The 22,228-nt window shown below is 36.7% G+C and overlaps 1 long non-coding RNA gene across 1 annotated transcript; it reads left to right on the forward strand.

Moving 5' to 3' along the window:
- The first annotated feature begins 811 nt into the window (after positions 1 to 811).
- Positions 812 to 19,468, forward strand: LOC121393223. Its single transcript, XR_005960866.1, has 3 exons — positions 812 to 914; positions 4,707 to 4,788; positions 19,343 to 19,468. It is a non-coding gene; the product is annotated as an uncharacterized LOC121393223 (long non-coding RNA).
- Positions 19,469 to 22,228: the final 2,760 nt, after the last annotated feature.

Genomic DNA, 22,228 nt, shown 5'->3' on the forward strand with positions numbered 1-22,228 from the left:
CTATGTAAAAATGTTTTACTTAAGCTGACCTAACACAAACAGCTTGATTTGTTTCCACGGACTTGGCAGGCAATCACAAAATTATTATGTCCTTGCTAGACAAGACTAGACTCAATTTAAGCACTAGCCTGTTAAGGGGTCGCCAGTAGTGATGGGCAGGTTTGGGGCGTTTCACTTTGCTGAAAAATTCCGTTGTTTTTTTTTTTACGTCGGCATCCGTTTTTTTACGCCGGCGCAAAGTCGCTGGCGAAAATGCGCCGGCTTCCAAAAAAACAGACCAGGCAAATTTTCGTGGCGGTTTCGCAAATTTATTCACCGCAGGTTCGCGCCTGGCGAAAAAGTTCGGCCATCACAAGTCGCCAGTCAACCCACAGGACCATGAGTTGGTCCAATCACTTACCTCCACGGGTCAATGGAGTAAATCACTAAACTTAGCTCAGTGTATAGTCAAATTGAACAATATCCAGTCCAATATCCGAGGGGAATGCGATGGATATCCAATAAAACAATATAAGAGCAACAATGCAATTATATTACACCTACATTATTTTGGGGTAGTTTTCGCATACCTACAGAGGTAAAAAGATACAATAAGGACTAGCAATATAACACGTTTTATGTATTTTCCATTATGTGAATATATTGACAGACTTTAAGGACAGAGTAGTAATTATTGATTGAGGATTTCTGATTTTATTCCAAATAAAAGACACATTTCTGTTTTAAAAACATACTAAGCATTACTTTTTATTTCTTCTACAGACTAGCTTTTATGTCTTTTTTTATGGCTATTTTGTGTCCTTGTTTTCCAGCCCAGGAGACTTGCACTGTTTATCAGCTTAATCAACATGACTGACAGGAAACCTGATAAAAGAGAGTGATTCTCGGCTGGTGGGACTGCGGTCTTTTGAAATGTCAGTACTCAGAGATCTGCATTTACATTTCTTTAGGAGAGAAGCTCTTACAAGATTTTCATTTCTTACACTAGAGGGATGAAAGCTAAAGCTATTTAAGAACCCATTAGACATATTAAGAACCTATTATAAAAGTTACAGTGTCAGCATGACAGTAAAGTACCCGCTCTTAACTGAAATGTCCGCTCTGCTTGATCATGATACTAACCATTGTGCAGTCTTATAGTGTCTAATAGGTGTGGTGGGAAGAAAATGCACCAAAGAATCTGTTGCATTACAGATGGAACGTTCCAGGCAAACAAATACAAATTATGCCCAAGTAAATACATCAAGTCATATTCATGGACAGTTATTTTATATCACACTAAATCCTGCAACCAATTACCTGCATGGAAGGGCAATTAATAACTTTTACATTTGGATTGAGCATACTAGATTGGTTTTATATTGGTTGCATATTCCAAATCCTTAAAAGATATAGAACAAACCTTTTCCACACATCCTCTAAAATGATTACCTAGGCTCCAGTCCCACAAAAGAAAAACATGTAAAACTGAACTTCCCTTTTTTAACCTATAAATAATCTACATCACACAATCCAGATGTTCCATCTGGTTATCAAAAAGGATGATTAGCCAAAAGGAAACAAGTTACCATGTCTCAAATCTACCACGCATGGCCTAACAGCTCCATCTCCTCTTGGGATTAAATAAAAACTTTAGCCACTGAATACAATATGTACCAATATTACAGTTATACTACAATACTTCAGTTATACGACAAGTATTCTATGCAGAGTTAAAAGCATTCCTGTGTTCACTGAATGGGAAAAGCTCTGCAGCCTCTCACCACCATTACTAGAAATATTCAGTTTGCTAATATAGTGTTTACAAATGTACTAAATACAAATTTGTGGACGTTTTCAATAAATCTATATAATAAATAGTGATGAGCAAAAATGACACCCATAGACTCTGATGGATGAAAAAAATTTGCTGTGCAACAAAAATAATTTGACGCTCATAGACTTCAATGCATTTTGGAGAATTTTTGCCATTTTGTGAATTTTTGTTGCAAAGAAACATGTCAGATTCGCCCATCACTAATAAATATTAGAAAACATTCTGCTGTGGCACTCCATCACAGTTTAATCCCAAAATTATTGTTGGCAATATCAGACTGATCCGATCGTGGGCCCTAGGGCCCAACGATCGGATCCTAACGAACGGGAACGGGCGGTCGGATCACTGGACGGCATCAACGAACAGATGTGGCCGCGATCCGACGGGATTTTTTGTCCCATCCGATCGAGATCTGGCCAGTCGGGGGGCCCAATACACGAGCCAATAAGCTGACGACTTGGTCTGTCGGCAGCTTTTATCGGCCCATGTATGGCCACCTTTAGGCAGTTACTTTCCTTTTCTGAGGTTAACAATAATTTAATCTAATTTAAAGTTTATCCAGTAGGTGGCAGTATAATTTGTATATAAAAAAAAAAAATTTGTTTAAAAGGGAGAGCACAAATGCTCAGAGCTCTTTTCATGGATCCCACCTGGCTGGGAGGTGGGTAAAGGATTGGGTCAGGGCTGGTGTCATGCCCAAGGAGCAAAAGTTAGTGTCAGTTTGTGAAGGTTTTGTTTATGCGTAAATATTGGGCAATTGTGTCAAAATGGCATCTTTCTTGGTGTGTGGGTGTGGCTACAGTGCACAAGTATGTGTGCACACTTGTTACATGTATTACAAGTCTTGCAACAGAAAAGGTGCTATTTCCTGCTGTGACTCAAATGTCAGCATCCAACAATATTAAATATATGCGTGTGCTGGGAAAAGGCGACCATTTTTGTACTGCAATGTGTTGATAAATGAGCCCCACTGTCATTTATGATTCTTATGAAATTAGCATACTGCAATTTAGAACTTTGATCTGGAGCTTACTGATTTGCCAAACACATTAACATAACAAAATAGTCGCTACTTAAAAAATCTATTACATTTCCAGTCTGAAAGACCTCTACCTGACATATACCCCCATTTCCCTAAAATAAGACTGAATAGTTCCAGACTGTAAACAAGGACCTTGTATAGAATCAAAACTGAGAAACTTTCATTAACATAAAATGTATAAGGGCTGTCTACTAGGATCTAAATATATGAAGTGTTTATTGAATGGTTAATGGAAAAAATATGTTATCAACTAAGCAGAACCTAAAGTTAAAAGAATATTGAATACATATTTTTGTACCTGAACTATTTCTTTGGTTATAAAAAAAAAAATAGATTGGTGGAGGTGGCAATCTAGGAAATTCATATAAAAAGTTGTGTAATGGCTTTCAAGTGCAATGTGTGTTTCATGCGTGATATTGCATCTTGTATTATATTATTCAGGGTATCGGGCAGCATTCACATGTATATAAGGTGGATTACTCTTAAGTACTTGCTAAACCTGAACATTGGTCCACCAAATGCTTCTTCACCTTGGTACACCTGAAAACTTTAGGTATTGTAAGCACTAATATAAACTCTACTGGCTGCATTTTAGCAGTCACCTTAAACTAAAAACATTTTTATGGAATACAAATATGGGAAAGCACTCAACTGACATGGCAGCTGGAACACTTTGCAAGAATGGCGTCTCAAGGCCGTCTCAAGACTCTATGTTTATTGTTTACTATCATACATGATCGGCTGAGGATCAACTTTCTAGATGTATGGATCATGAAAAATAATTCTGGTCTCCAAACTGATCTCTATAAAAAAGAGACAGATCGTAACAGTTTGTTACATTACACCAGCTTCCACCCTCCTGCATTGAAAAATAATTTACCCAAAACACAATTCATGAGGGTTAAACGCTTAGTCTCAGATCAGGAGAAGGAACAAGGGAGAACTGAGGAGATGAGACAAAGGTTTTTACAGAGGGGTTACCCGAAAATGCTCCTGAATTCCTGTATACAGGAGGTTAGGGAGACTCAACAGAATGAACAAAGGAAACAAAAAGATGTTAATAGACTTGCCTTTGTAAGTAAATTCTCTGTAGCCAGTAATGGACTACGTAAGATTATTCAAAAACATTGGCACATCTTACAAACATGTGCCTCACATATACCAGCTTTTGCAGAAGTCCCTATGATGGCATATCAGCGAGGCAAGAACCTCAGAGATATACTTATAAAAGCGGATGTTGGTTCTAAAATTAAAGGTACACAAAGGTTTTTGGGAACCCCCAAAATGGGTACTTTCCCTTGTCTGAGCTGTGCTAATTGTAATAATATCACAAAAGGGCAATCTTTTACACATCCACATACTGGACGGAAATTTAACATCACAAATTATTACACTTGTAATTCAACTTTTGTTATTTATTTAATTAAATGTCCATGTGGACTAGCATATGTTGGGGAGACAACTCAGAAGGTAAAGGACCGGATTAAACAACATAAATCCAACATAAGGTGCAATTACAATCATTTACCCATTCCGTCGCACTTTAGAGAAGCGAGACACACAGTGAGTCAACTGAGATATCAAGTGATAGATGATGTAGGCCCCCTTAGACGTGGAGGTGATAGAATTTATGTATTAAAAAAATTGGAAATGCAATGGATTTTGAGATTAGGTCCGTTGAGTCCTGGGGGACTAAACCGAGAATATACCCCTGAATTGTTTATATAATATGGTAATTCTGAAGAAATCATGCTTTAAGTGTAACAAACTGTTTTTTCAATGAAATACAATGTAATATACCCAATGATACTGATTTAATATAAAATATGTCATATTTTTGTCTTATAGAATTTTACTGCTCCAATCCTGGGATTTGCTGGTGTATTGACAACTGTAGGTACCCAGCACTCCAGATGTTGAGCATAAATATGTAAGTGTCCAAATGTTTAAATGGCTACAATATTTGAATGTTTTTATCGTTTTATCTGTTAATCCGCTTCTAATACAAAAGTGGCACAATGGCACAACACATGGACTAGTGGGGGGCCATTGGAATCAGATGATCTTTTTTGGACTTTTTTTCTGACCCTCCAGTTTTTGGAATTTCAAGGACACTAAGCACTTTATAATTTTAACACTTACTATGATATATTATAAATGTTTTAACTGTTTTTATAGTATTTATCACTAATGTATTTGATTCACCAATTTTCTGGATATTCTCACTGGGAATGCTGGGAATTGTGTCCCACAATGGGAGGTGGGAACCATGATGTAACCCCTCCCCCTAAATCACCTATTTAAGTATGTTGTTACACAGTGCATTTAGCTTGATAAAGGGCTGGAATAGCCCGAAACGTCGCTCTGCTAATGGCATGAATAAATAACTTTTGATTCACATATAGGAGTGCTGCTGGAATTATTGCTTTTATGTTTATTGTACCCCACCTCTATGTCCTGAGTTAATCAATGCATTGTCATATTGGTGAATAGCTGCTACTACACACCCCACTAGGAAGTTGCACTATTCTGCATACACCTTTCTGCAGCCTATCCATTGTAGCTGTTAATGGGCACTTGATCAGTACAGATGACACACACTATTATACTTTTAGTGATCCCCAACCAGTGGCTCCTGAGCAACATGTTGCTCACCAACCCTTTGGATGTTGCTCTTGGTGGCCTCAAAGCAGGTGCTTCTTTTTTAATTCCTGGCTTGGAGGCAAGTTTTGGATGCATAAAAACCAGGTGTACTGCCAAATGGAACCTCCTGTAGGCTGCCAGTCCACATAGAGGTTACCAAGAGCCAATCTCAGCTCTTATTTGGCACCCCCTGAAACTGTATGCATGCTTGTGTTGCTCCCCATGTCTTTTTATGTTTGAATGTGGCTCATGGGTAAAAAAGGATGGGGACCCTGCTCTAGACAACTTGTGTTTGAGCTTGGCTACAAGAACAGTAAAACCTTGGCATACATGGCAAAGCTAACAGGCCAGATCACAGCAATACCAGGTCTTAGGAACCACACTGGGGACCTAGTTACAGAACCGCTAGCTATGGCCAACATGTTTTCCGAGTATTTCAAACAGATCTATTCCCCCTAACCCAATGGCCAGTACATATACATGGAGCAGTTCTGGGACTAGTATTGATCTTCCTCACCTTGCACCAGATGAAAGAAAATTTCTTGATAATACATTAATGAAAGTAGATATTGACTTAGCGATTGCAGCTCTTCCAACAAATAAAACACAAGGCCCAGATGGCCTACCGGTTGCCTGTTATAGATTACTTGCCAACTAAATATCCCCAAGATTACTAGATACATTTACTCATGCAACTTTGAAAGGGGAACTTCCCTCCTTGTGCTACAGGGCAATAATCACTCTGATACTCAAGGATGCAAAAGACCCATATTCCTGTGAATCTCATAGGTCTATAACTTTGATTAATACTGTGTAAGGTTTACAATGAGGAACCGCTGTAAACCTTTAGAGGATAGCCACTCCATGGGGAGTGGATATGGCGGAAGCCCATGGGTGTACCCATGGGTGATTGGAGGCAAAGACATGATGATAGAAGATTGAAGATTTAATGGCAGCCAGAACACAGAAAACAAAAGGCAGCAACAGGCAAAAAGGATCAGGGTATCCACAAGGTGAGGAAAACATGGGGGACACAGAAACTTTGAGGTACTCATTCAGGAACAAAGTAAAATATATTCAGGAACAAGATATTCAAGACAAGGTTTTTCAAGAATCAAGGTTTCCAAGAATCAAGGTTTTCAGGTCGTCAGGTCAAACTGGAACAAACAAAATACATTCAATGACTCAACAAAGAGCAAAGCACAGGGCGGGGTTTATAAAGGGTAGAAGATGGGGAATAGGGAACACATGAGGGTAATGAGAAGGGAGGAGACAATCTGGGAACAGGCAAATTCAGAAACAACAATGAAGATTTCAGGATCAGCCCCAAGAGCTCACAAAGTAAGTGCAGCAAGTATCCAGAACAGCACAAAAAAGTTTGAGTCCCGGGCTGATCCTATCATTACCCCCCCACCTTGAGGATCGACCTCTGGGCGATCCCGGGATCAAATGGCCCCCATCCTTTTTAGTCCAATCACTGAAGACATGGACAGGAGCCTTTCCAGGATCAGAAACGTGAACAGGAGCCTCGTCAGGATAAGAAACCAGATCAAAGAAGTCACCGGGGTCAGGAGCCAGATCGGAGGAGTTCCCGGGGTCAAGAGCCAAGACAGGAATATTGCCAGAATCAGGAGCCAGGACAAGATCAGTAGCCAGTGAGTCAGAAGCCAAGAGAGGAGCATCGTTAGAAGCCAGGACAGGATTATTGCCAGAGTCAGAAGTCAGGACAGGAACTTCATCAGGGTTGGAAGCCAAGAGTGGATCATCGCCAGAGTCAGAAGCCAGAACAGGAAGGTAGACAGGACCCCTCACACCCATTACAGATGGCGGACCAGGAACACGGGCACCCAATACAGGTGGCGGACCAGGAGCATGGGCACCCATTACAGGTGGCGGACCAGAAGCACAGGCACCCATGACAGGTGGCGGACCAGAAGCACAGGCACCCATGACAGGTGGCAGAACAGGAGCACAGGCACCCATTACAGGTGGCGGACCAGGAGCACAGGCATCCAACAGAAACAGGAACGGGCATACCAGGACGCCGATACCACCACTTACAGCAACAGGCCTGATAGAGACAGGGGTAACCGCCCTACCATGTCCTGTAGCAGGGAAAGTGGAACTATCCAGGGAAGACAGGTCCTCCGGCCCGGAGGCACGGAAACTTGAACAAGACTAGGCAGTCGTCTGAGAGCTGGCACGGAAACAGACAATGGCCGGGGAACAGGCACGGAGGCTGGAACTGTCTAGGCTGCAGGCACAGAGGCTGGAACTGGCTGGGCATGGCAACAAGCACAGGCAGCTTTTGGGGAGCCGGCACACGCAGCTTTCCGGGAGCTGGCACAGGAGCAAGGACTGGCTGGGAAGCCAGCACAAAGGCAGGTGAGTGAAGAGCCGGCACAGAGGCAGGTGAGTGAAGGGTTGGCACCAAAGCAGGAGACTGGAGAGCCGGCTCACGAGTTGTGGGCATCAGAGTTGCTGGGGAACCGTAGAAAAACTTATAAACTGGGGTTCAGGTCTGAGAGACAAAGTGGGTGACCTGGGTTTGGCAGCTGGCAGAAGAGCAGGAGGTTGTGGAGGAGACCATAACCAAAAAACTGGAGGTGGCCGGTCTGACACAGGCCAGACGGCAGTTTGTAGTTCGTCTCCATCAGAATCTAGATCCTCCCAGTCCTCTTCATCTGAGTCAAGATTCTCCCAGTCCTCCTCATCAGAGAAGCAAACATGAATGCCCTAGAGTAGCACCATATTGGGTAGAGGTAACTCTATATAAAAATGAATGTCTCTCTCTGGAGTTAGATCTCCCAAAATCTGCTTATTGGGTGTAATAAGTGCCAAGTGCGATTATTTTATTATTTATTGTAATTTTGGTTATTTTGATTTGTTTGTAAACTGCTTTTATATATTTTTTTTTTAACATTACTCAATAAAGAACAACAATGTGTGGTCCCTAGATTTAACTTTCCAATAACATAGCATCTAAATTCAGTGAAAACAGCTTCCAATTTCCTCTTTAATTATAGATCAGTGATTGTAGAAAAAATATATAGTATTTATTTCAAGAACAAAATGTCTTGTAAAGCCTTATGACTTATATAAATCAGAACATTAGAAATGTTTATCAAAGCAATGTGTCAAATTGTTTTCTACCCTATATATTTAAGCAGTTTGGAGAGAAATATGATGTTACTTACAGAAAAAAAGACTTTGTTTTCCTAATAAAACATATGATTGAGTGATTTAGGGAGCTATTTTAGGTTACAGTATATAATAACCATGAATGCTGCTGTTTGCGAAATACAAGTTTTAATATGCATTACATAAAAAAACAAATGTTTAATAATTTTGACTAACCTAAGGCATGTCACACATAATAATTGCTTAGTATCTATATTAGTATCTATATTTACTTAAGAAAACCTGCCAACCATGAAGCCACTGAAGTCAGAAAGAATGTATGAGATACAGTAGATTTAAGTGAATACATTATTTCTCTGACCAGTTAGCTGAAAAAATCATCAGCTAAAAACAGACATTGGACTAAATATGCAGTTTGTTCCTTTGTGTAGACAATAAACCACCATATATAATACAAACATAATTTTTCTTTATCAGTTTTGAAAAAGGGTCCATTGAGACCTTTTTGTCCCTAAAATGTGATTAAATGCATTCTATTTTACAAAGATATGTGAAGTTCTGTATGTATCACATATTGTAATTTATTGCAACTTTTTAATGCTTGTACAAGCTTTTACCATATTTCCCATATACAGTATGATGTAATAAAAAAAGAAAACTAGCACCATGGAGCAAATGCTGGGGGGTTCACCCCTGTTTGTTAATTGTGTCATACAGGGACAAGGATTGTTTGTCCATATATTGCGATATATTTAAGCTGGCCAACTACAAAATGTATAATGAAGTAATAGAATTCTTAATGAATCAGATGAAAATTAAGCATAGGACTGGCCAGATATGGGATGACGTTGACGTAGTTGGCCAGCTTAAATATATTGCAATATATGGACAAACAATCCCTGTTTTGATTAAAGGATAAGGCATTTTTCAGTAGCAGTATGCACAAAATGTCGCTGTCTTAAAAATATTGATAATGGGTTGAGTGCAGAGGACTCTTGTATTTGTCTATATGGAATAATATAAATGTAGTACATGCTCTGGGTTGTGGATTGGGTGTAACCATCAGATCTGACAGATCAGTCTAGTTTTGTCAGATGACATGAGAAAGCTATTTGCCTCAATGTGTAAAGCAATCTGTAATGTTTGGTGAAGCAGAAATACTTGTCTTGCACCATATTTATCAGAGTAGGTTGGGCAGGTCCATTAGTACATGGAAGTGCAGGGAGCTTGTTTGGCAGAAAGATGAATGGTGTCAATAGTTCACTATTTTTCATCAGTTTTAACTTACAACATTTGCACATTTATCCATAATTATTTAGGAATGTAATATTGGGCATTAACACAAAAAAATTGTTTGCAATGCAAAAAAATGTTCACATGAGGATAGTGTGCAGTGTATGTAATAAAACTTCTTAATGAATAAGTTGTTACGTTTGCTCCAAAAGTTTACCACCTTCAAGCAGGTAGCAAAGGTACACCATGCCCAATTAAGATTTGCAATGCAATACCATCCATTTTTAATGAAAGAGAATAATATTCTGTGTCTGCAGATTTTGCCATGATCACCCCCCCCGGAGACTTGGATTCTTTTCTCAAGTTAACCTTGGTCACTAGAACCACCTGATTGCCTAAAATAACCTTTTTTTCTGTGTTCTCAATTATCTCTAGTCTCTCACTTTTGTTTCTGTACATTATCATGTTGTATGCTCTCATGACGTATGTACCCACGTGTATAAAACTATTTTTTTTTCTGGGTTCTGAATTTTGGTGCATTCAAAATCCATTATACATTGACTTTGCGGTTTGAGTATTTACTCAGTCACCATACCGAGCCTTACTATACCACCAATACCGACATCTTCTGGTTTCCACAGAACCCGCTGGGCTTATCAGCCTCATTTGTTTAACACTCTTGATGTAAAATATCATACCTATTCCTGAACACTGCACGACTCCTTGCTCTTTGGGACTGTTTCTCTGCCACTTAACATTGGATTAACATGACTCACGCGGTTTCATTTTTCTAAGGCATCCTGTAGATGTGGACATCACACATATAATTAAGACAGATCTGTCGTTAATTGCCTAGTGTTTATTGTCAGTTATAACACATTAGTCAGCTTTAATCCTAATTATTTGCTTTTCCACGCACCTGAAATACACTAATCGGGTGGCGTGGTCAAGCACACTTAAGAGAGGGATCCCACTTCCTGGATGCAGCACTGCTTGGTTTTAACATGTTTTTAACTACTACTTCATGGCATGGTTGTGAATAAATATTGCCTTTTTAGTATTCTAGTTTGGATTATTTATAACATGACATTATTCAAGAGTTGATCTGTTTGGGGGTTAAGTCTCATTTCGAGTATTTTCTATTTGATACGTGTGTTTGTGGACACCCCAATATTTTAAACTCTTGGCCATAATAATTACTTACTTACTTTGCTTAAACTTTTGGGTAATTTTCAATCCTTTATAAAATTGTCACTTAAACATTATTTTAAAGGAGACCAGGTTATATTATCTGATAAAACTGGAAGGCTTATTTATTAAAGGTCGATTTTAGGGGTTTTAGAGGTTTTTGGGAACCATGACTATACTCATAAACTTAACTCATTTAATTTATTAAAATTATTATTATCCAGATACAAAAAGTATGAAACAAAATAACTGTGATTGATGTGCTAAAAAATAAGAATGCCTCAAAACCATCTAAAAATGTGTTTTTTTTAGACAATTCCTAGTCAGAATTGATTAAAAGTGGTCCAATAAGATTAGTGCAGCGCCCAATGACCTTAACAACTTTTACTTGGCAAAGTTTGGTATAAAAGTTTTTCCTGGCTTTTTCAATTAATAAATTTCACAGTTTCAGATTGTCTTGGAAAAATATGGAAACTACACATTTTTTGAGATTCTATTGTTTGTAAATGGGCCCCTGAGAATCATTAATAGTATATCAACTTTTAAGATATAAGAACACATTATTATGTATGTTCCTTGTGAAACATGACCAGTCCTTGTTATGGGAGCTTGTACCTAGTAGTCACTACTCTTACAGTGTCTGGTGTCTTGCTTTTTCTATAGTAGTCAAAATAAATTTTAAATAATATGAAAATAAGTATTAAAAATGTAATGTTGAATGCTAACTGGACTTTAGAACCACATCTCTGTAGAAAACCCCACTTTCAAAATAATTTGTATATATCTCATCTAATTATATCCTTTTATTTTTGTAAAACTTTTTATATGGAATAAAAAAAACTTTAATTACTAGCATAATGCATTATTTAAAACTCAATTAGTAACATATTCGCTACATACTACTAATCTGTCAAACTGGGTACATGTAAGTGTATATAAATACTTGATTTTACAATTGCTATGTTCATTTATTCTACAGTTCTGGAATTTTAAATTTAGACATTAGTATGAAAAGCTGAAAGAAAGTGAAAATAGTTAAATGTTAAAACATTAAACTTTTATCTGACAGCAACGTCTGGAGTTTCCCGGTCAGGCATGCCAAACCCCTTCTTTCCTCTTATCCTCGTAACCCCTCGCTTCATTTATTTTGATGTGATTTCCCCCCTCTCATGCCAACTACTTTGCCCCCCTCTCCTTTTTTTTTTTTTTTTTTTTCTCTCCCCCCTATCTAATTTGTTCCTTTCATCTGTGTTTTATTGTTCATGGCACACAGGCCACTACGGCATGAGTCTCCTTTAATGGGCAGTTGGTAAACACTTTTAAACTTCTCCTATTACTCCACGGATCAAGCAACAGATGGAAACCTTTAACGTGGTCTGTCCACCCTTGTCTGGGACTGCAGATGTATACTACACCACTAGTGATTTATAACGTCTGAATCTTTGCTGTCATGCCTACTCTGTTAAGATTGACTTAATTGCCATGAACAAACACTGTCTTTCTGAAACCTTTGAAAAACCAATAAAAATATTATTCTAAAAAAAAAAAACATTAAACTTTTATACCACCAAAACATCACAGCCTATATAATCCATATATACAGTATCAGAAATGATGTGGTAATTTTTTTTCTCTTTAGTAAAAATCATTATGTATCACTGAGATATTTAACTGAGCAAATCTGTGAAATTTTTCTAACTTGCATTAGGTCAATAGGAATGAAATGACATTGCAGTTAACTTCAACAGCATTTACATTGCTTTGCATTGTTAGAAAGACTCCTTTCCACTTTGCTCCAACTCTAGGAAAAAAATAAAAAAATGCTCCCATATTGCCAATTTCCTACAGACATGGTGGTGATTGATACTGCTTCGGGTTTACTACTCCTACCTAACAAAAAATGTACCATTTATAGTTTATAACTAATTAAAAAATCTTGTAGTAACAGATAATATGGTTTATCCTTTACAAACATCAATAACTGAACCACATAGAAATACTTGTATATGTTACATGACTGAGATTGAGAACAGTGGGGTTTATAATCGGAAGTAGGGATGAGTGAAATATTTTGCCTCGTTGCACAGAGAAAAAAATGCCCATAGACTGCAAAGGATAGTAAAAAAAATGCTGCATGGTTTAAAAAATGTTGATACGTTTGTCGACTTAATTGCCGTTTCTCAACTTTTTGGTGAACTGAAATGGGTCAGATTTACCCATCACTAATTGGTAGTTTTTACACACCTTTAAGTACTGACTGTGTAGTTAAATGAAAAAGAACAGATTGCAGTAAAACTAAACTTTACTTTTTTCTATTTCAAGCAAAGACTTTTTTTCCGTATTTAAAATGAAATCAGTACAAAATAGTATATAATGTACTATATAACAAAAATATGCAAATGTTTTCCTCTTTGCACAAGAAGAAACAACAGAAAATTTGTAAAAAAAATAAAAAAAGAAGTTGAGGAAGAGGGTTTTTCAACAAGTCCTGTTGCAGAATATCCATCCACTGTAGAAGTATATAAACTGCCCCAGGTACTCTTCTGTCTAATACATTAAGGGGTATATTTATTAAGGGTCAAATTTTGAATTGAAAAAACTTCGAAATTTGAATTCAAAAAGACCAACTGAAATTAAGTCAGATTTTTTTCAATCAAATAGGTCCGTATTGGCCAAATTAAAATCATACAAATCGAAGTAATAGCGCATTCGATCAAATTCGATTCAAAGTTTTTCCCCAAAAAAATTTTGATTTTTCAAAGTCCACCAATTGGCTCCAAATAGGTTCTAGGAGGTCCCCCATAGGTTAAAACAGCAATTCGGCAGGTTTTAGATGGCAAATCATCGAAGTGACAGTACATGATAAATTTCGATATTTGAATTTTCGAATTTTTTTCAAATTTGAATCGAAGTTGGACTATTCCCTAGTCGAAGTACACAAAAAATAATTCAAAATTCGATTTTTTTTTTTTCGATAATTTTTTTTTGATAAATCTGCCCATAAATGCTGATGCAAATTGCACTGGTTTCTGAGCGGCAATTTAATGAGGCCTTCAGTTGTTACCTTGGGTTGCTTTTGTAACCTCTATGGGCTATTAGATGCCATGCAGTTGGAGTTATCCTTGATGGTCGACCACTTCTGTGTTGGGTTCCTCAATTTGTAGTAATATTTCTGGGCATAAATTAATCCTTTCAGCCTTGGAAACACAACTGATAACACTCCTTTGTTTACTTTGTTTTTTATGTTGCCAAAAAATAAATAAAATCTAGGTTTAAGAGAGAAAACTAATTTGCAGGAGACAATTATGGGTGACTGCAGGTTGGATGCTGTCATGTTGTTTATTTCCTGTTTATTGCATAATTAAATAAAATGTTTTAACAACTACCAATACCTTAAATGTCTCTTGTGTTTTAGAGTATTACACAAATAGCAAATTGGAAAAATCTTTTGTTTTTTCACCCATACCCTACTCTGCAGGCAATCATAATTGTATCCTTGTCTCATCATACACACTATCCATGACACATCTAAATTGACGTAGAGGAATAAATATTTAAATCACACTCCAAACATTCCTTATGTTGTCGTGTCACTAAGAATGATGGAATACAGGTCTAAAATATTCATCCCACTTTAAAAAAAAATCTAGGCCATTGCTTTTTATGTTCAGCACTGTTGGGATACTTTATTGGCTAATGTTTTCTTCGATGTGTTTATGCATGATTTATAGGAAAGAGAACTTGCCTGATACTGCAAATATCAGTGCCATACACAGATTTCAAAATTTCAAAATGTGCCATGAGTGATATTAAAAACCATATTTTAAGTAAATTAAAATGTACAAAGGTATTTGGTTTTCTAATACTTCACAGCAAAGTTAGGTTTTTTCATAAACTGAATATAAACTGTTACTCAAAACTGATTAATAATTGAAAATCTTGAATTACATGAAAGCAGATTTGCAAAAAAAATGTCAGAATGGGGCATAAAATCCATTATAAATCAAGCTTCTTTTCATAGAGAAGTGTTCACAATGCCTGAGATTCTGTAGAATGTCTTTATGGGTTTGCACTCACATGAAAAACATTTGCAGTGAGGAGACCTCATTTGTATGCAAATACTTGGAATGAAACCCAGTTTCACTAAATAAAAGGTTTCATTATAGACTTAAAAGAACAGTAAGGGCAGTTGCTTTTTAGACCAGTTTTACCATTATTGAGGCTTGTCAGTGCAGAGCAAGATATTTGATAAGTAACTGTAGTTCCAGGAAGGTGAACCTACATGAAAAGCATTTTTTGGATGGGTCACAGGTCAGGTTGCAGGACTCATCTACTGTATATTTCTTATCTTATCATCTTATTATAATATTATATGTATATTTACTCCTTTAAACTTTTTTAAAAGTTATTTTAAAACTTCTGATGATGTCACTTCCTTTTTAATGGTGGTCAGTGGGTTTGCAGATCAGGTTGCAGGTCAGGTCAGATAGTGGGTAAAAATGCATGTTGTGGGTCGCAGGTCAGGGTCGGGTCCATGATCAAAAAATTTGTTCCACACTGGACTCTACTGTCTGCTTTGCTTGGGTGTGCAGTGTTGTCAGTCCATTTTTTGAGTCCAGTGTTTCCTTCCTAGAAACTGCAAAATAATGCAAAATTAGAGTGAATTTTCTTAAAGCACCCTTCACAAATTCTTAGTTTGCTTATATTTTCTTTTGTTACTGTTTACTGTTTTTCTTACCTGTTACCAGTGGCTAATTCAAAATGCATTCATGTATTCTAATTACAAGCGCCACTGTATATCCACTGCTCAGCCCCATGGCATTTGACTGTGCTGACAGCCTCGTAGACTGAGCTATTTCCCTCCTTCACAGCATGGATTCTAACTGCCCCCGCCACTGAGTGTTGAGTCCTGTCTTTGAATGACCACATACATTCACACATGTTAACAAATTAACTGTTTCTCAATGTTGTGTGTGTAAATGAAAGTATCCAGTCCATGTTGGATAGCTGACAGAACCTATTATTGCTGATGTGATATTTCAAAAGCTGTGTTATACAAGAGAGAAGTAATTCCCTTTCTCCGCCCAAGGGGTATAGAGATTGACATTCAGTGAGACTCTTATCTCACTTCTCTGCTTCTATTTCTAGCCGGTAAAGTAGCTGCATAAACATTAATAAAATAAAATTAGACAAAAAAAAATACACACATTAGAATAGAGCTTAGTGGAGTACTGTGTGCAAATTTTACATTAATGACTAGCCACTGACCTCTACACATAGGGGCATATTTATTATGCGTGTGAAAAATGGCAGGATAATAAACCACCCATCGCAATGTAAAAAACTGCGTTGAAAAATGGCATAATTTTTAAGTGTTATTTCATATGTGACCTCTGCAGGATGCAATGTAATTATTCATTATTTGCTATGGCATACTGCAACCAAGCAAATGTGATGCCTTTTATTACATAACCCCATAAGTGTCTTACTATCCATTGAATTTTGGAAAAGCAGAAGGACACATATTTATCAAGGTTGAAGTTAAAAAAACGTTGAACTTCGAATTCAAAAAGTCCAATCGAATGAAGGTCGAAGGTTTTTTGGGATCGAAGTGGGCCAAATTCACTTCGAATAGTACGATCGTACTTTATTCAAAGTTTTTTTAACTTCAACCTTCGATCTCCCAAACTCCCCCAATTGCCTCCATACAGGTTCTAGGAGGTCCCCCATAGGCTAAAACAGCACTTTGGCTGCTTTTAGGTGGCGAATGGTCTAAGTCAAAGTTTTAAAGAGACAGTACACCGAAAATAGCTTGAAATTCAACGTTTTTCACTTCAAAACTTCACCTCGACCTTTGATAAATCTGCCCCTTAAACTAAATTTCATAAAAGTTACTGGGCCAGATTCAATGCAGTGAGAAAAATGTTTATCAAATGAAAAATGTTTATCAAATGAATACTTATCTCACAGTTTATCACTTGAAAACTCTGATGAAATCTATGGGAAATAACTGGAACTGAATATGGAGAAAAGTTTTTTCTCTTCGAACTGAATCTCTCGTTTTTTACATGTTAAACCATAAGAAAACTTTTCTCACTGAATTGAATCTGGCCTACTGACGGAAAAAGTTATTCCACGGCACAAACAATTTTTCCTTTGCATGAATTGAATAAATAGCTTTTGAGAAGCAAAAAATTGGTTACAATAACCAATGCCCTATCTATAGCCTAATGTAAATCTCATCCACCATTAGCCTAAAGATTGCAGATTTTATAGATTACATCAGTATGCTTGAATATAATAATACCTCTTACTAAATATATCCAAACAATACACCACCTTTAAGCAGGTCTTAATATTGTATTGTGTTTAATTATCGTTCACAAGTGCAATAACTGTGTAGTAAAGAATATTACTTTGCAAAATGCTTATTTTTGTCCTTATTTGTGCATTTTTTTGCATTCACAACTTGTATTACATCCCCCACTAAAATACTAGTTGCCTTACAGTTTCTTCCTAGTGACATTTGGATAAATCAGTCTATGTTATTTGCCTGGTTGCTAATCCACTATCACAAATATGGTGTCTGGATGATTTTTCTAATCTTGTTTCTTGATGTTTGCCACAAACTTGTAGAACATGATATTCTGAAAATCATTGTATTGTGTATTTGTTATGTGTGCCATGTGTATCCATAAAGTAATCCGGGTTCCCAATGAATTTTCAGTTCCTTTCATTGCAAAGCCTTTCTTGTTCATAGAGATGGTTAGCTATGGAAGTTATGATAAATTATCCAACATTCAGGCACTTTATCACAGCATGATAATCCCATTTCTTCAAACCTCCCGTCCTTGACTTCTATGGAGGCATTTATTGGACTGTAATATCATTTTGTAATAAATATCTACTCATCGTACACAGTTATTTATAATAACCAATGCCATATCTATAGCCTAATGTAAAAATAATAGTCCAATCTAAAACTTATACCAGACTGGCCTGCAAATAATTCAGTGTTGTCATCTCAGAGTTTCTTTGCTGTTTATTTACAAATGTGGCTATTAAGGAACAGTCAACGATAAAAGTACCCCATTCAGCCAAGGGGAACAAAGCAGGGAAGGGATCAGTATTTAGCCAACAGCATGTGTCAAGATGACTTATGTGACAGTCAAGTAATATGGTCTTCGGCATTCATTCAGGGCTAACAGAATTCATGGCCATGGAAAATTCCCAGAAATCAGAATGTAATACAGAGGCATGTGAGGCAAAAGGTTAGCATCTATATATATTAAACTGAAATAACATGCTAACTACATCTATCTGTTGGTGGATCTGTTATTGAAACCTTGCTAACAGAAATGATCTCTAGTGTATCTCTGGAAAAACAGCTAGGTTATAGATATATTAGATATACACCTTATCGGAAAAAGAATGAAAAGAACAACCCTTCCCTACACACACACATATACATACAAAACAAGTTTTAGACGATGATGAAGAAAACCATTTAATCACATACATAGAAACGACATATACATATTTATACATTTATGCAATACAGTATGTAATAAAATACATAAATAGAATAGAAAATAAGAATAATAATGTATTAATGTTTATTGCATTGGGAATTTTAATTTTTAAAGTTTTGAAATTTACTTCAAATTAGTGACATATTGTGCAATATATTTATATTGGTGGTTGAGTCACAATGTCTGTACACAAAGGAAAGATTTTCTCCTTGGGTTTTTTCCCCACCATTGCCATTTATGACATACAGGATAATTATTATATTATACAGATGATGGGCTTCTTTCAATTGAATCCGCTAAATGTGCAATGATGAAAAGATGGGTTTACCTGCAATAAAGAATGCACTATTCAATTCATTGCACTATGGAATTTATTGAATGCAAGAAACATACAATTTACTGGTACTTTGATATTTCGGTTTCTGTTTTAGACTCCGCAAATCACACTGCATCTTAAAGAGATTCTGTCATGATTTTTATGGTGTAGTTTTATTTCTAAATTACACTATAAATAATTCAGTCTGCCATGTAAAATTGTATTCCTTACCAAACAAGTGTATTTTTTAGTTGGAATATGTGTGTAGGCAGCCATCTCAGGTAATTTTGGCCGGTCATGTCCTTTCAGAAAAAGCCAGTGCTGCACTATAGAACTGCTTTCTGAAAGGCTATTTTTTCTTTTAGTGTAACTGAAGGAGTCGCAGTGGGACATGGATTTTTACTATTAGTGTTGTTTTTATATCTACCTAGGAGCTGTTATCTGGCTACCTTCCTATTGCTCTGCTGATGGTCTGCTGGGGGATGTTATCACTACAACATGCAGTGCAGAAGTAAAGAGTGACTGAAGCTCATCACATGACTGGGGAACCTGGGAAACTGACGGTATGTCTAGCCCCTTGTCAGATTTCAAAATTAAATATAAAAAAATCAGTTTGTTCTTTTGAAAAACAGATTTCAGTGTAGAAGTCTAATAGAACAGCACTATTAACTGATGCATTTAAAAAAAAAAAAAATGTTTTCCCATGACAGTATTCCTTTAACAAACAAAGTTAAGAGTGTCAACTAATTTGCTCCTAATGGACACCTTTTGAAAGATTAATCTTTCATCACTTTGCTAACAGGCCTGGTATAAGTGTTTAGTACTAACACAACTCACATACATTAAATAGATCAAGGGACTACAAACCAAGGGGATATTTATCAAGTGTCGAATTTCGAATTGAAAAAACTTCGAAATTCGTATTCAAAAAGACCAACTGAAAGTAATCAAAGTTTTTTTTTGTTGAATAGGTCCATTTTCAATTGAATAGGTCCATATTTGGGTGAATTCGAATCACATGAAACAAAGGAACAGCGCATTTGATCGAATTTGATTCAAAGTTTTTCCCAAAAAAAACTTTGATTTTTCAAAGTCCCCCAATTAACTCCAAATGGGTTCTAGGAGGTCCCCCATAGGCTAAAACAGCATTAGGCAGGTTTTACAAATAGAAGAAAACAAAGAAAACCACAAAGAAAAAAACTTAGTGAACTTTCAAGTGATATTCTATATAAACGTTAGAATAATACCTGAGCACCTATAGGCTCAGGAAGTTCTCAAAAACATTTGTGGTGTTTCCAAACTGGACCTAATAGTGAGGTTGGGGTAAGGCTCACACAGTGTGGAAATGTGTCACTTTTTCATATATCTTAGACATGAGTCTCAAAACACCCTTTATAATCCAAAGTAGCCTTTAAGAGTCTTTAGTAGACATTTTCCGAGAGAATTGCCGGGTTTTATTCCTACTTCTGCCTGTTTTTTTTATCCCAAATTATTTGCAATGTGGTATCCTCATTTGAAGTATGCTGAGACTTTAGGTCTGCTTCTATACCCAGTAGAGTTGTTCCCTCCTTTAAATGGGAATCCCCATCTAAATTTAAGGCCTGCTTGCTGTAGTTGTAGAGTAATGTGACGTAGTGCTCTGCGTTTTAATAGAGTGGTAGTAGCAAGGTCTGGGAACAATTGTATTGCTTCCCCATCGATCTCCTCATGGTCTTTAGAGGAACGCAAGAGGTCTTCTTTAGTTTCATAATATGCAACCTGGCGAAAATATCGCATTGGGGATTCCCTGCACGTGGCTTGAAAAGCAGTGAGCGGTGCACTCTGTCTTTTAGTAGCAGATCTGGTCTGTATTCCACAGTAATTTTGAGAAATATAATTCCAGCAATTTGGGTAGCTCTGTATGTGTCTTGGTCAGGCAGGTCAAATGTGTAGTAGGTTTAGCCTTGGATTCAGATTGCGGAGAGTCAACACCATTTTGGGCCTTACATTTTGTACATTTTTGGCAAAGCAAAATGAGTCTGATTCGTCCATGACGACTCATGATAAATCATTTTAAGAAAATAGTTTTTCTCATTAAACATTCAAATTCTTAAGTGGACAAAACTCCTTCTGGCACCCCCACCCTATACTTATTCTAATAAAATGTGTTAATTTTGGTCAGATTCTAGTTTACATTTCTTAGCTTGTATATTTATCATATATAATAATGTTTAATAAAATGACATGACTAGATTTGAAGTAACCTGCTTTTTTTATTTATCAGGAATAACTTTCACATTACTTTTGATACTAAAAACCTATAATATTTGCATTGCACCTACATTAAGCTGATCATATGTACTCAACCCTGTGGAGATGGAACACATAGTGCTTTATTTTCTTAAAGGGATACAGTCATGGAAAAGCATGTACTTCAGCCACTCTTTACTGCTGCACTGCAGTTGGAGTGATACTGTATCACCCCTTGCCCCCCACCCCAAGCAGCCCATCAGCAGAATAATGGGAAAGTAACCAGATAACAGCTCCCTGGTAGATATAAGAACATCACTTAATAGTAAAATTCCATGTCCTACTGCAACTTCTACAGTTACATTGAGTAGGAAAAATAATAGCCTGTCTGAAAGCAATTCCAAAGTGCAGCACTGGCTCTTTCTGAAAGTATATGACCATGCAAACTGACCTGAGATGTCTGCCTACACACCAATATTACAACTAAGAAAAAATACACTTGTTGACTTAGGAATTAAATTTTACACGGTAGAGTGAATTATTTGTGTAAACAGTATAATTTTGGATTAAAATACACTAGAAAAATCATGACAGAATCCCTTTAATCTTTTTGAATAAACTACTCATGGAAATGACTCAGAGGAGAGATTGAATTTAATGGATATCCTATATGAAACCAAGAATAGGAATGCATGTACTGTATACAGCAAGAAAAAGGGAACTAGCGAGGTGTCCAATGACTCTTAATAAAGTTACTAAAGTAACCCTTTTGTGTCTCCTGTAGTTATAGGATATGGATTTAAAACGTATTCTGTTCTAGCAACCCTTAATTGCCCAATGCATTTTAGGTCCTCAAACCGAAGCTACATGTAATAAAAAAGGATGAAAAAACATGTGCATAGTTCAGGTCAATCTAAGTTCAGATAAACCCAAATAATGCACAAAACACTGCCATTTAGCAACTAGAAGTGGACCCCATTACTAATATGATGCAACATCAACACATCCACAGGAGGGCTGCTGGATTTCTAGGCAATAACACACAGTCATTGATTATTTTAAAACATATTTTAATAAAGGAATCTTTG

Source organism: Xenopus laevis, chromosome 4S, assembly GCF_017654675.1.
Source record: "Xenopus laevis strain J_2021 chromosome 4S, Xenopus_laevis_v10.1, whole genome shotgun sequence".
Classification (NCBI taxonomy): domain Eukaryota; kingdom Metazoa; phylum Chordata; class Amphibia; order Anura; family Pipidae; genus Xenopus; species Xenopus laevis.